This window comes from Acomys minous (genome assembly GCF_964271855.1).
Source record: "Acomys minous genome assembly, chromosome: 17".
Taxonomy (NCBI): domain Eukaryota; kingdom Metazoa; phylum Chordata; class Mammalia; order Rodentia; family Muridae; genus Acomys; species Acomys minous.
This window is the reverse complement of record NC_140500.1, coordinates 54,525,755-54,541,734: the sequence shown is the minus strand read 5'-3', so window position 1 is coordinate 54,541,734 and position 15,980 is coordinate 54,525,755. Positions and strand designations below refer to the sequence as shown.

At 47.9% G+C, this 15,980-nt stretch overlaps 1 long non-coding RNA gene across 1 annotated transcript; it reads left to right on the top strand.

Moving 5' to 3' along the window:
• The first annotated feature begins 5,018 nt into the window (after positions 1-5,018).
• LOC311588324 lies at positions 5,019-11,806 on the top strand. Its single transcript, XR_014776152.1, has 3 exons — positions 5,019-5,186; positions 5,394-5,456; positions 9,527-11,806. It is a non-coding gene; the product is annotated as an uncharacterized lncRNA (long non-coding RNA).
• The last annotated feature ends 4,174 nt before the right edge of the window (positions 11,807-15,980 follow it).

Genomic DNA, 15,980 nt, shown 5'->3' with positions numbered 1-15,980 from the left:
GGGGCAAGCATGAGGCGAGGCTGGGGCGGCGGCTCGCTGAGCATAGCTCTCGCCATGGAGGTTTGAGGGTGTAAGTTTCAGGGCTCAGAACCAATGTCAGACTGGGTGTGGGAGTGGGCACCTGTCATCTCAGCGCACCTGTGGGCAGGTAGGAGCCAGAGCCAGAGATGTCACTGGAAACTCTCTGGCCAGCTAGCCTGCACCACACTGAGGAAAGGACCAAGAGATCCTGTCTCCAAATGCTCTCACACCAACACATGACACGGCTACATATGTGTACACTCAGACACACAAAATAAGACAACAGCAACAACAATAACGAAATATCGGGAAATGTACTTCGAAATGACAAAGAGGTGGCTCGGTGGTTAAGAGGGCTTGCTGCTCTTGAAGAGGACTCCAGTTCAGTCCCCAGCACCCACGTCAAACAGTTCACCACTAACGATAACCCAGTGCCAGGGGTTCTGACCCCATCTTCTGGCACTATAGTCATATGCACAGACACATGTACCTATATGTAACATGACAGGCTGCTACTCCAGACGCATCATTTCCACAACGATGGACACAGTGGAGGGGAGCGACAGGGACATCTACCTCAGCCGCCCAGGTGTTCGCCAACAGGGAGCTGGTTCTCCACTCATCAAGCCAGGCACCTCACAGAGCTGGGAAGCAGTCGTGAGCTTACCAAGGAGGTTGGATCTCAGGAACATGTGGATGGGAAAACAGTTACCAACTGAGATTTAGGGTGTGATAACAGAAACTTTAACATGTGCCAAACAAGTCTACATGCGACCGAGAGACACACGCAAGGGTGGCGTAGCGGAGACGTGAGGAGCTGATGAGAGGAATGGGAGCCCCCCCCCCCACTACATGCTGGTGTCGGCGTGGTGGGCTACGAGCCTGTTTAACTTCCCTCGTTACCTGGGTAGGTACTTATTATCTTGTTCTCAGTGCTTTTCAACAGTTTTGAGATACTTCATAATAAAAAGTAAAATTGGTAACCAAGCCAGGAAATCTAAATTCTAGGAAAAGAGCAATCAAAACAAATAATAAAATAAAATAAAATAAATAAAACAAAAAGACCCAAAACCTGAAGATAAGGGAAATTAATACATTGAAAAGCAGAAATCACTTTGTATTTTTAAATGTTTTTCATTAGTATTTATCAATAAAATAATTTCCCCTCCCCATGAGATTCACAAAGTTGGCTACTGGCCAATGCTTGAAAGAAAGTGAGAAGGCAAGGAGGGAGGGAGCACGTGAATGCATGCCACAGAGAAATGGGGTTTAACTTCTAAAGAGATTTTTAAATCGTGAGACCGTGCCGCACATAATTATGCTCATTATTCTCTGAATGCTTAATGAAACGGGCAACTTTCTAGGAAAAAATATAAATAATAAAAGCAGCCTAGGAAAGAAGAAGAGCTAGCTCACGGAGCTTTGAAGAAAGTAGAAGTGTCACCAACCGCCACTCTGCAGAGGGCTCCTGGCACGAGAAGGTTCTGGATGAACTCCACCAGATGGACTCAACGCAGCTTGGATGAGAGTGTGCAATGTGGGGCACACCCAAAGCTAGCAGTGGCCAATGCCATTTGACCACACGAGCAACGGCAGGGTGCAGAGGGTGGCCTAGGCCCGACGGCACAGCTGGGGGAACTTGTCAGTCACTTGTCTTGGCACTTCTTGTCACGGACAGTACCAGCAGTTCCCATTTGTATCATAAAACGGCACGAAGCTAAACTGAGCCCACAAACATTGGCACTGGGAGATAGTTGCAGCTAATTTCATCAAGCGAATGCACAAGGGACGATCTCTGTGGGGCCGTGGCATGAAGTGAGGCCTCTGAGCGGGATGGAGGGGCTCCAGGTGGGAGTGGAACGGTGTCTCAATAATGCTCTGCAGAAAGCTCTGGGCCCAGATGGTTTTGTAGATTCTTTACAACACTGTAAGAGGCCAGAGCCGTGTGAAACAGTCTTGACATCTTCCAGGCAGGGCTGGGGCTTCAGGGCACCTTGGGTCCTCACTGAGTAGTGTCAGCATCAGCAGAGAACTTGCTAGACAGTCACAAAGCAACCCCCTGTCTCAGACCTGCAGACCGAGAAAACTTTCAGTGTGTGTGTGTGTGTGTGTGTGTGTGTGTGTGTGTGTGTGTGTGTTTTTCAGCTCTCTGTGTGTTGCCACAAGCGCTCCGGGCTATGTGATACGCTGAAAATGCTTGGGGCTGGACGATGCCTCTCCACTGGTGCTGTATTCATTACTTTTAAAATATTTAATTGTGTTTGTGAGTCAGTTGCACATGTCATGGTGTGCATGTGGAGATGAGAAGACAACGGGGGTGGGTGGGGGTGGGGTCAGTTCTTTCCTTTCACCATATGGGTCCTGGGGCTTGTCCGCAGGTGGTTAGCCATGGCAGCAAGCACCTTTACCCACCGAGCTATGTCCTTGGCCCTGTGACAAAACACCTGACAGAAAACACCTAGCTGAGAAAGGATTTGTTTTGTTCATGGTTCAGAAGGGTCAGTTCACACAGCAAAGGGGGGGGGGGGGTCAGGAAAACTGAGCAGCTAAACATAAGGATGGTAACGAGTAAAGAAAAGATTGGGGGTGTGGGGGGGACACGACAGCCCTAATGTCATGCCTCAGAGACCCACTCTTCCAACCAGGCTCACCTTCTCCCAGTAGGGTGACTGCTGGGAGTTATCAGACAGAGCCCCAGGGATCCGCTGTCCCTGGAAACACCCTCACAGACTCAAATCACGGGTGACCTAGCCAGGTTGACACGGTCAAGCCTAATGAGACCCTTAAGTTTTGACCCATCCTTCCCCACCCGTCACAGATTCAAACGCTGTCTCTTACAGCTGGCTTTGTCACCTTCTGCCGAACACCTTATTATTCACCAAACAGAAGCTTCCGGGCTTTTATCTGCTCTTTCTTCAGTTCCTATTTTAAATAACAGGATCCTTATCAGATAATTTATCTTCTATTACCACACTAATAGATCTTTGCTATCAAAAAGCAGAAAATGTGTACGCATATAATTGCAAAACATAATCTCCTATTGTTCTAGCCCTCGGGGGTCACCGTGTCACCACTGGGGCATGCACAGCTCAGACCTACTTTTATGCACAGTCTTTCCAGCACCCGCTCAGTCAACTTGCCTAAACTGCATGGTAACTCGCTTTTCTCGTTTCATAATATATCGTGAGCAATTTTCCTTGTTAATCAATAAACTTTTATTACATTTTTCTCAAAAAAACCTCTCACTGTATAATTTTCTGAACTGGTCTCCTATTGTTGGAATATTGCTCATTGATTAAAATGTGTTCCAATTGGAAAACAGGGGGGAATGGTGCCTGGTCATTACTATATAAATAATTGGCTTCAAAACATATTAGTTAAAAGCTACACTGTTAGGAGACAGTTTTCTGGATCCAGCCATCTCAGGAACAAGTTCCATCTTGCTGGCAGGGTCAAAACTGAGTTCATATTCCCAGACCTGGAATGCAACTCCTCCCCTGCTTCAGGTGTTTCATGTTTGTCCGTTAGCCAGTAAAGGATGCAAGAGGGAAGTGGCCATTGTTCGTTATCTGAACTAAGGCACACAGGCTGTAAATGTGTTGCCTTGACTTAAAGCTTGCCCGCTACATTCCAGACCAAAGTCCAAGGGAGGACGTGACCCAAAAAGCTGAGTCCAGGGTCCTGAAACCGGGTGACCTGGAAAGGCCCAGTCACCCACTTTTACTTCCTTGCTCAATGCCAAAATATGATTGGTCAATACAACACCCCACCCAGCTCCTGTTCCCATCCTTTCAAACTGTTGTACAATCTGCCTTGGGGGGGGGGGGGAGGAGGTGTTCAGACCAGAAACTGGCCACCTCCCTGTGCACACAGAAAATAAAGCTTGCATTTTAAGCTTCTGTCTCTGAAGTGAGTTTTCTCGGCTTCCACCTCCAAACCCAACAGCGTGAATGCAGGAGAAACTGGCAAACCCAGAGTCATCGCAAAAGATGCATTTAGAAACACCCACTGCTTGGAGCAGCCCTAATCAGGAGTCCACAAGCAACTGGGGGAGATGCGAAGGTTATCTCAGCTTAACAACCAGAAAGGAGGCCCAGGAGTGCCTCGCTCTAAGATCGCATCCACCTCCTTTCCCTAGCAGCTGGATACTGGAGGAACCAGAGAGGTCTACACCCTGGCAGAGCCCCCTTCTCCCTATGTCCAGGGGCCCTGCTGGTCTAGGGCGCCTTCCAAGCCTCCTGGCTGTTTCTAACACTGGCTCTGCAGGCCAAAAGACGGCCTCACTGAGGAAACTCAAACCCAGACTCGCCTGTGGTAATCAAAACTCCTCGAGGGCCCTAGGACGTGGCAGGTGGGATAGATCACCCACCTGATGCACTGACCCTGTCTCTCTGTCCCTCCCTTGAGTTCCTGGAAGGGCCTGTCCCCTCCACTGGTGGCTGGGCAGCTAGGTTCCCCACTGCTCTAGACCCTCTTAATCCCACTGGGCGAGGATAAGACCACTATCACAATTTTGAAGCAAATTTAAAGCAAGCTTGATTTTATTAGGGGTGCAACTACCTCTTAAATAAGGGCCAGGCAGGGGTTCAGGTGGTCTCAAAAATCAAGTCAAGGTCATGGGTTAGGGCAGGGCAGGCTTCAGGAAACAGACTTAAAACCAGCAACTCGGTTCTTACAGTAAATTGAAATATTTCAAACAAAATATCGTAATGGCTCCTGCCTTCAGACTGGAGTCAGGCGGGTTCCTCATTACCCGGCAGAACTACCCAGCTCCTGCGCCCTAACCTCAGACTTGATTTCTTTCTACAGACTCCAAAGACAAGATCGGTTTCTGTCCGGGCCTCCCTTGGGTCTGTCTGCCTTTGTTTCTGGAAAAACAAATGGCTGGACCCTTCCCCCACCCTCTTCAAGCCATTCAAAATCACCCCCAAGAGGCCAGGCCTGCCTTCGTCACGTGGCTTTTTTTTTTTTTTTTTTTTTTTGCTTCCCACTCTAGCATAAAAGCACCCGCGTAGTGTAGGGCCCAATGGCAGACTGCTGGAAACTACTGGGCGGCCCACAGGTGTGACTGCTGTCTCCGTTGGAGTGAGTGGGGAGAAGGCGGGAGCTTCGTGGCCACCCAAGAACCTCCTCGGCTTTTTCCGTCCAGTACACTTCAGGATCCGGTGTGTATGGTCCTAAGCTTGTTAACAGCAGACCACAGTTTAGTTCTAGCGAGGGCGAGCCAGCCTCCCTGCATTTCGCCTCCTCCCTGGCACCAGAGGTTGTAATGAGCTGCTTCTGCCCCGAGCCCCCAGGACCCCTCCCTCTCCAGCTGTCCCTTCCTTATTTAGTAAGTAAACCTTCCTGTTCCTTTACCCACCTCTCCGCAGCTGCCAGCCCTAACATCACGCCCCCTCTACAACCATCTTTTCTCTCGGGCCTCCCAGCATCAGGTAAGGATGTTGGGGACAAGGATGTCGGTTTGGGACCTGGGACTCTTTCCTTTCTGTCTTACACCCCTGCTATCAGTTCCCTGGTTTGACCTGCCTCCCTCCTCCCGCCCTCCCCCAATTCCCAGGCTCCAGGGTCCCAGCTCCCTTTTATTTCAGCCCCTTTGCCGCTCTCAGATCCAAGCGGTCTAGGAGCCTGGCTCCCAGCCCAGCCACCTCCATCCTCCCCCAGGCTCCTGGCCTCCAGTGTTACCCTTAAGTGGCTCCCTTTCCATCCTAAATTTCGTCTCTTTGAAATTCATGTGGCCCAGTAGAAGCACCCTCAGGGCCAGAACTTGGCCAGGCCCTTCATTTAGATTACGGTTACAGATACACCCCTATGAAAATCACATCACCTTCCTCATCTCTTAGGTGCTCAGTGTTGACAATCTTGGCAGAGAATGAGAGCCCACCCTTTTGTTTAGCTTTTTAAAAGTTACTTTTGTTGGCATCTACTTTCATCTCCCCAAGTAACCTGTTGATGCAGACACCCTTCTCCACTGAGGGAGTCGACCGTGACCCCCAAACAGAGGCCTAGATGCAGCACTGCTGTGTTTTCCTACACACCCCACAGATCATCTTGCCGTGCATGGTCTGTAGCAGCCTCACCTGGGCGCTTTCTGCCCTTGTAACAACTTTCACCTTTTTCTTTTAAAGCACTCTACAGCTTTTCTCTGGCGTGTTCAAACTGCCAGCATAGCTGCTCTTGCTTTGGGAATCACAATTAACAAAAATAGGAGTCACTGTGATCTTGAGTCTAATGCTGAGATGGTTGTCCAGCAGGAGAGCAGCATATACAGTGTAGATACACTGGACCAAAGGATGAAGAACAGTCCAGGTGCGGCTGGGGGACACCTCACTGTGCTAGAGATCCCCTGAGTGGCTCTGGATACCTGGCTGGAGAGCCATTTATGAGAGGCAGGATGACGTGGGATTTTCTTCTTTTTTCTTTTCTTTTTCTTTTTTTTTTTTTTTGGGGGGGGGTGCTTTTCCAGACAGGGTTTCGCTGTGTAACAGCTCTGGCTGTCCTGGAACTCACTGTGTAGACCAGGCTGGCCTTGAACTCACAGAGATCCACCTGCCTCTGCCTCCCAAATGCTGGGATTAAAGGCTTGTGCCACCACTGCCCAGCGATATGGTTATTTTCTAACAGCTCAGCCATCTACTAATCTGCAATGAGATCCAAGGCTGACTTTATTTTGAAGAGTCTTTGAGGCAACTGCCTCTTACAGGTCTCACCTGGCCTTGCCTTTTAACAGTTCACAATGTGGAGGAAATTTCATCAATGGCATCTAAACCCTACATCCTAGCATGAGTACCCTGATACTTCACAATAATACACTTTGCCTGGGTCTGTTTTAATTTGCCTACGGCCCCACAGATAAGCCCCAGGCCCCTAGAGTGCTTCAGATTTTAGGGCATTTTCCTTTCTTTTCCTTTTTCTTTTCTTTTCTTTTTTTTCTTTCTTTCTTTCTTTTTTTCTTCAAGACAAGATTTCCCTGTGTGGCCTTGGCTGTCCTGGACTCGCTTTGTAGACCAGGCTGGCCTTGAACTCACAGCAATCCACCTATCTCTGCCTCCTGCGTGCTGGGATTAAAGGCGTGAGCCACCACTGCCCGGCTGACATTTTCTTGAAGTAGGTCTTTGGTGTGGTGAAATCTCCTCTACTTTCTGTCCTGTTATTTGGATATTAGACTTGTGGTTTGCCCTTTAATTTTTTTAATCTTCTCTCGTAATTGTCACCATTCTAACTTTGTGACATCTTCAGGGGGATTTCTTCAGCTTTGTCATTTGTCTTCAGGGTTTGGAAGCATACTGTCCTGAGTGCTCCTCCCCTTCCCCCCCTCCCCATCCTATTCTTATCTCGAAGTGTGCAGATCCTTATCTTTGAGATATCATAGCTGGTTTAGTAAATGCTTCATATTTGGCCAAGTTTTTTTTCTTCTTCCCCCAACTTTGCTGGCTACAGGCTTTCCTCTGAAGTCTATTGGAACACGGGGTTTGTTGGCTCATAGGTAAAAGCTGGATGCTAAGTAAGCGGGTGTGTTACCACTCCGCTAACTGGAGTCCTTGTGCTTGTCCCAGATAGAAGGGGGCTGGAGAGATGGCTCAGTGATTAAGAACGCCTGCTCTTCCAAAGGTCCTGAGTTCAATTCCCAGAAACCACATGGTGGCTCACAACCATCTATAATGTGATCTGATGCCCTCTTCTGGCCTGCAGGTGTACATGCAGGCAGAACACTGTATACATAATAATAAATAAATCTTAAAAAAAAAAAAAGCCTGTGGTGACAGACTGTAGAGCAGGCTAAAAAAAAAAAAAAGAAAAAAAAAAAGAAAGAAAGAAAGAAAAAGAAGTGAAGAAATAACTCCCTGAGGTACAGGCAGTCCCAGCCCTTGAGTGCCTGAGCCAGAGACTCCAGCTCAAGCCCTGAGAGAGAGAGCCGGTAGCCTGTTGCTCAAAGATTTAGAGGCAGGACTCTCAGTGCTCCAGGCTGGAGGCTAACTACCCCCACCCGCACCCCCAGCCCAGCCCTGGGCTTTAATGAGCAGTCCAGCACTGGGTTGCTATCGGTAACCCCCAGCTTCCAGGGGTAAGGAGAGGCAAGCAGGCTCTGCTAGTGTCACAGCTCCTGGCTGGGCCTCCGGCTTGAGCCCCTCAGCAGCTCCAGCACCTAGTGTTTCAGGCCAGGCTGCTTGGGACCTTATGGCTTACCATCTTCCTGGGAGCTTTTCTAGAGATCTGGACCAGTAGTTTCTACCCCTGGTTTCTCTCTCTCTCTCTCTCTCTCTCTCTCTCTCTCTCTCTCTCTCTCTCTCTCTCTCTCTCTCTCTCTCTCTTGCTGTCACCTCAGAGGGTCTCTTCTACCCTGCCCTCCATCATTTCTGCCATGCTGCTCTCTGGGACTCTTTAGCCTTCCTCTGCTACCACCTCTTAAGGCCGTGGCTACCTCTGCCTTCTGTGATGATGCTTCGGTCATCCCCTCTTTACAGTAAACTCAGTCCTCTACTGCTAACAAAGATAAAACGTAGGCAAAGGTAGACCGCTCAAGCCTGCTGACCCGCATAAACCAGGCAATACCTGCCGACAGGGTCGAGGGTTGTTCAACGGCAATCTGGGCAGCTTGCCCCTAGAGCCAGAAATAAGTGTTTCAACAAGCGTCTCTACAGCAAACACAGCAGTCCAACATGCATTTCTACCCATCGCAGTGCAGGCATACAAGTGGAGGAGCACGCTTGGGCCAATCACAGGATTTCTGGTGGGATTTTGCAGCTGCGAGAGCATTCGTTAGATTCATTTCCACATTTCTGTGTGTGCCCCAGGAAAATGAGGAGGTGAGGCAGGCCGAGGGACCCAGGACCCAGGACCCAAACACAGGAGAAAAAGGGAAGACAGGGAAGCTGGATCACAGGAAGGTGGGGCAGTAGCTGAGGGGCGTGGACTGGATGGTGGGGACAGAACCAGCTGGGGGGCACAGAGTGCTTGAGCAACTTGCGTTTTCTTGGGTTAAAGAAAGATGAGTGTCATGTCTGGTCACATCTCAGTGGCCTGCTAAGGAAGTCGAGTCTCTGCTCACAGAAGAGGTGCTGGGGGAGGCTTCCTTCTCACACCCCTTCGAGCTAGCCTCTCCTGTTCCTACTTCTGACACAGGAGTTCCAGATCTTTCTGGAATGTTCTACTTTCCATCTTCATGTCCCCTGATGTCTGTGGGGCTGGTTGCTAGTCTTCCAGGCTGGTTGTTGGAATGAGGGTGAGGGGTTTCCTGAGGCTCAGAGGAAAGAACTTTTCATTGATTTGGGATACTGTCTCATTGGCAGACTACATCGGGTCCAGGGTGTGGTTCAGTAACCAAGTGCTCACCGAGCATATGTGAGTCCCCAGGTTCCACTGTCACCCTCAAAGGAAAGAACATGCCCTCCTCATTCTCTGGTGTAAGCTGTCATGTGGTTGCCACCTTGTCCATTTAGCCCCTCCCCAGGTGGGCCTCACACTCCTCCTAGCTGCTCTTCTCTGATGTCATCCCCATCCACAGGGGTAGCCGTCAGTGAAGGCAACCAGACGTTCAGCCTGTGCATCGAGGTATAGATGCAGGAGGAACACAGCTCAGTCACAGAGAGAGCCATCACCCAAGAACAAGCTATGAGAAGAAATGTCCCCATCCAAGCATCTGGAGAAAGCCACGTGCCATCCATAGATGCCTCAGCCTATGCATTTGACCCTTGGCTTGTCTATGGTCTCTGGGATGGTGTGAGGAGTGGATTCCTAACTGACCCAGTTTTGAACATCAGTGCTCCTTCCTATGTCGTCTACCCCTCTGAAAACTTTCTGTCACAAGCCTACCCAGTCCCCAGTGCTTACACGTGGATGCCCTGGGGCAGTTGTCTGAGGCGGCTTCTTCATGTGCCCTCAGTGTGGTCAAGGGAGGCCACCAGCTTTTGTGACCAACTTGAGATCCTGTACCCAGCTGCTAACAGATCCAGTACATTTCCTTGTTTTCTGGGATTTGTATCCCCTCATGTCCAGTCTTTCTCACTCTTAAAAGTGCTATTTCCAGCCACTGTCCCCAGTGTGGAGACCAGACGCTAACAAGCTCTGTAGTGAAGAACCCATCACATCCCCTTATTTGATTTAGAAGGGGCATCAGGTGGTATGTGAGGCAAGGTGCCTACCAGCCCAGCCCTCAAATGTTTACCCTTCCCTTTTTTTCCACCCTAAACCTCAAGTCCCAACCCAGCAAGTCCCAACTGTCTCTGACTAAATGCCGAGTCCACCACTGCCTCTTTGAGAGCTAGTGACATGTTCAGAACCTGAGACACTCTGTCCCTAAGCCAGCGGCCAGCCTCTACTCTTTTCTTCCCTTCAGAACTCATTACTGGCACACTTTCTCCCCAGCTTTCCTCCTGGGCCAGCTCAAGTCATCCACCTGGGCAGATACGTTTTGTGTGTAAATGGGTTTTTGTTTGTTTGTTTTTAATTACTCAATTAATAGACTGAGAAACCTGTAAGCGATCCATCACCCACACTGAGCCCTCTCTTGCACTGAAACGGTGCTCACTGTTCAGGACCTGGGCACCCTGCGTTTCTACCCAGTCCCCTGTACTCACACATGGGTGTGCCAGGGCAGTTACCTGAGGCAGCGTCTTCCAGTGCCGCTCAGTGTGGTTAAGGGAGGCCACCAGTTATCAGCGCCAGCGTGAGAGCCAGTACCCAGCTGCCATGGATGCTGATGCATTTCCTTGTTTTGTGGGATGTGTACCCCCTAATTCCTTGTCTTTCCAAGCCTCCCTCCGCTCCCTGGCTGCCATGTGTAGCAGCTGAGTCCTCTGGAGCATCCTGGGAGCACAGAACCCAGCAGGTACCCTCTTGAACCTCTTCAAAGCCCTGCTTGGATGGACTTAACGGAGGAGACAGGAGCCTCTCTGCTTTCTGCACAGGTTCACTGTACACACACCATGTTGTCCCTTCTCTCCCCTGCTGTCAGCCGTTCACAGAGCTGGTGACACGGTCCTATAAGACAAGTGACTTATGTGTTTCTTAATATTAAATAAAATGATATCCTATCAATCGCATTTTTCTTATTTTCACCAGTTAATGTATTTTAAGACCCCAGCCTAACCTGCAAGTGTGACTAGTACATTTATATTTTTAACTTTATTGGAGTGAAAGTTCTCATGTACTTTCCTATTAGTTTTTATTGTCTATCGTATTCTAGGTTCTTTCCTAATGTTGACTATATTAAAGGAGGAAAGGGAAGTCTCACCATAGGCTGTGATTTGGGTCTTAAGTATTTACGCGGGGGCCCCTGTGTTGAAGGCTTGGGAGGTGATGGAGTCTTCATGAGGCAGGAAGGTCTCCAGGTCACTGGGAGTGTGCCCTTGCAGAAAATGATGAAGTTCCCATGCCCCTTCTTCTCTTTGCCAGCTATGAGGTGAACAGTTTCACTCCGCCACACTCCCTCCAGCGTGTGCCACACAGGCCCCAACAATCATGGCCCCGAACCCTCAGTTACTGTGAGCCAAGTAACCTTTTATCTATCTAAATGGTTGACCTTGGGCATTTGTTATAGTAACAGGATGCTGACAGATACACCATGGAGTTGTGTTTCAGCAGATTCTGTTTTGGCGTCGCTGATTCTCTGGTGCCCCATATCATCCACAGCTCCAACTCCATGTTTTATCTTCAAGGATAATTTCTGTCAGTTCATTTGCCTGAAGTCCCTGTGTCTGTTGAACATACCAATGCAAATATATGCCGTCCGTGATGGGTGCCCATTTTATTATCTTTGTAAATAAATATCATTTTTTAAGATGTATTTTATTTGTGTGACTGTTTTGCCTGCGTTTACGTATATGTACTGCTGAGTGTGCCCGGCGTACACAGAGGTTAGAAGAGCGTGTCGTATCCCCTGGAGCTAGAGTTATTGATGTTTGTGACACGTTTGGTGTGGGTGCTGGGAGTTAAACTCAGGTCCTCCGCAAGAGAGTATACACTGTCACCTGCTGCTCTGTCCCTTCAGCCCCGTATTCTTTATATTATTTTAAACAATCACTATTAAGCAGGGGTTGGGGAACCAAGTCAATTTTCTAATCGTCTTAAGACTCAACAGACCAATACTCGGTGGGAAAAGCTCCTGTTCCATCCCCAGGGGCACCAAGTCTCTTGAGTATCTCTCTCTCTCTCTCTCTCTCTCTCTCTCTTGAGATTGCAGTTAACGTCCTAATAGTCATGATTCCAGTCCTTGCTGCCTCGCGGACTAGTGAACACTCGTGTTTAAACAACAGAACATTCATGCGGAGGTTTACCACTTCCGGTATGGGAGACTAACTGCAGGTCCATGATCCCCAAACAACAGTTCACTGAGCAGCAAAGCTCGTTCTAGGATTGTAAAAGAGAGAGCATTAAAAATACATGGGGAAGGGTAAAAAAGGTCCCCAGGCTTCTTGGTATAGTTTTGGAATCTGAAATAATCGATTGTTAGACGGTCGAGCGAACTTGAAAAAAAAAAGAACTGCCAGAGTCTCTGCCCAGCAGCCTGTGGTGGGGCGTCTGCACAAGTTCCTACAGGGCTAGGGGTCTGCACCTGATGTGGGGCACCCCCAAGGCCTAGCTCGCCTGCTGAGGAGGTCTTGACCTGGAGTCGCTTTCCTTCTCAGGCAAGGAGGTCATCCTCCTGCACCCCGCAGGCTCTGCGGTAACGTCTTGAGCTACGCCAATTCTTTTTTTTTTTTTTTTTTTTTTTTAATGGCTGCATTTTCACTGCACAGCCCAGCCTTTGTTTGGGCTTCATGCAGCAGCTGGATGTATGCAGACTCCCTTCTGCCACACTGAAGACAAAGGTGTGGACAGACCTGCACTGGCAGCGGCACAGGACGGTCCCCAGAGGCCCCCAGAGGATATGGGGGTGGTGCTTGGTTTTCAGGTGTCCTAAAGACCGAACTAAGCAAGTAGGACCACCCCTTGGTTCCACTGAAGCCCATCACAGGCTGGATTCCGAAGGTCCCAGCAAAGCCCAGAGCCAGCTGTCACCAGGTTGGAACCTGCAGAAGGACTGCCTGCCTGGGAGGACACGGACCATAAAGAGGTCGCCTGTCACAGAACTGAGAGTGGCCCTTCTCTTCTGTCATTACCTTTTCTTAACAGATTTATTGCGGTCTAACTGGACTTTTTTATTTTTAAACAGAATCTCTGTGTAGCCCAAGTTGGCCTCGAACTCACAATCCTCCTGCCTCAGCCTCCTGAGGACTGAGATGACAGGTAGGCCATTTCCACGTTGTTATTTGAAGAATTTCAGTCATAAGAAATAGTAGGAGGAATGGATACCCTTATACTCTCTATCTAAATACGAAGGTGGCTAATCCCACCCTCCTTGCGTCTCATTGGTCTATTCAGAAACAAGCACAGTTACAAATGATAATACAACGAAAGTCCACACATCCATCTATCCATGTACCAGCTGTCTGTCGAGCTGATCGATTATTCCAACCTGAAATGCAGATGTCTCCAGGTCCTTGTACCCCCCAAGAAAGGGGGTTCGCCTATATTGCCTTCAATCATTAACACACAGGTCAAGATTAATACTCTCATGGAAAGTGCTCAAAATGCACCCAAATGTTCCCGGTGGCACCAACCATGTATTTTATAGCTTTGCAAAAAACCCAGGTAGGGAGAGCTGGAGAGATGGCTCAGAGGTTAAGAGCACCGCCTGCTCTTCCAAAGGTCCTAAGTTCAATTCCCAGCAACCACATGGTGGTTCACAACCATCTATAATGTGATCTGATGCCCTCTTCTGGCCTGCAGGTGTATGCAGGCAGAACATTGTATACATAATAAATAAATAAATAAATATTTATTAAAAAAAAAAAAACAAACAGGTAGAGCCCGGGGCTAGTCACATGTCTTATCTTGTGGCATGACCAGGTTTTTCTCCCTTTCTTCCAGGCTGGTGTGTGTGTGTGTGTGTGTGTGTGTGTGTGTGTGTGTGTGTGTGTGTGATAGTTTCCTGTATTATACACATGCATGTTTCTTCAAATGAAAGCATTACCTACACATTCCCTGTGGTCTCTCTCAGTACATGCTGATATGTGAGTGTGCTCACTTATTCAGATACATATGGAGGCCAAGGTTGATGTCAGTGTTTTCCTCTATCACTCTTTATCATATATATACTATATATAACATATATACATGAGCTGTTTCTCACTAATTCCCTAAGACCAGCTGTCCAGGGAGCCCTGGAGATCCTCCTGTCTAGCCAGTGTGAGGATTTCAGGCCCAAGCACCCTGCCTGGCTTTGTACCTGGGTGCTGGGGCTCTAACTCAGGTTAGTCACAGCAAGCACTTTGCCAACCTGACCATCTGTGTCCTCAGCCTCCTTTTTACTTTTCAAATGGCATCTGGTGGTCAACAGTTCTGAATTCTAAGAAGATCTAAATTATTAAAGCTTTCTCTTTGGTGCTTTGGAGGATGCACTTAATTGCTTTGTCTCCTTCAAGGTTGTGGGCATGTTCTCATATTTTTTTTCCCTTGAAGCTTTATTCTGTTACAGCATTTTATGTTTATATCTGTAGGTCATCTGACATTAATTTTGAAAGGTGGTAACGCCTCACTTTGGGCCTAACATCTGATACATTGGAAAATGTTTTTGCAAATTTTAAAATTCTTTGGTTGTAGGGTGTAATAGCCTATGCCATGTAGGTTAATCATTTTGTTGAAAACGTCCATACTAGTGACTTTATGTTGTCTTAACTACTTGAATGTAAATTCTTCTATTTCTCCTTTTAATTGACTTTTGCTTTATTTATTTATTTTTCGAGACAGGGTGTCTCTGTGTTAGCCTTGGCTGTCCTGGACTTGCTTTGTAGACCAGGCTGGCCTTGAACTCACAGTGATCTGCCTGCCTCTGCCTCCCAAGTGCTGGGATTAAAGGTGTGTGCCACCATGCCCGGCTTGCTTTATATTCTTAAACTTACATTATTTGGTATATATGCATTTAGGATAGTAATTTCTTCACAACAATGGGTCCTTTCTATCCTTATAAAACATCTCACTTAACATCTTTCAATGCTAGGGGCATAAAGTCTGTCTCTCAGATGCTGTGTCCTGCTCTGATTTCTGTCAGTTTTTGTCTTTGTGTTCAGCTGTGCCTCACATACAGTGGATGGAGGTCATAATTTCTAAATCTAGCCTGATTGGTCTTTGTCTTTTAGTTATATTAGTTTTTTTCCCCATTTATATTTAATGTGATCACTGTTGTCACTGATCTTTGTCCGCCATCTCTCTACCTTATTCTCTCTACTTCCTCTACTCTTTGTTAGTTAGTGCTTTTTTTTTTTTTCTTTCCTGGCACCTTTCACACATAATATTCACATGCGATCAGTCCACGCTCAGAGTGGTGTAGCTAAAAGCTCTTTCATAAGTCAACCAACATACATTTTTTTTTTTATGGCATGGCTCTCTCCTCCATTACTGTTTAATTATACAGTCTCTTATTCATTTGGTAATTACATTAGAAATTACAATATGTGCCCTCCATCCCCTAGTCTACTTTGTAGTGGTCTATTTTATTGCTTTCTAAACAGGTTGTGCCTTCCAGCTGTTCTAACTCCTATCTTCCCTCTGCCTTCCACCCCGTTGTTAGAACGTTACTGCAGTTCCTGCTGCATTAGTGCACACGGTCTTTATTGCCACCCCCCCCCCCCCCAGTTGTTTCTGTTTCCAGCCCTCTTCTCCTTCCTGCTTCTTCACACCTCCGCCTGGATTCATTTTCCTTCGACCTGGAGACCTTCCACAGTGTATCTGTGCCGTGTGAGATATTCCTTCCGTTTGTATCTGCCTGAGAGCATTTCCTCCCTGTTTCTTTTTATTACAATATCTGTACATATTTAAGAGGATATTAAACAGTCCAAAAAAAAAAAAAAAGCAAATGCTGGCTGGGGATACCGAGAAAGGGAACACTTCACACTGTTGGTAGGAGTGTTATTAGTGCA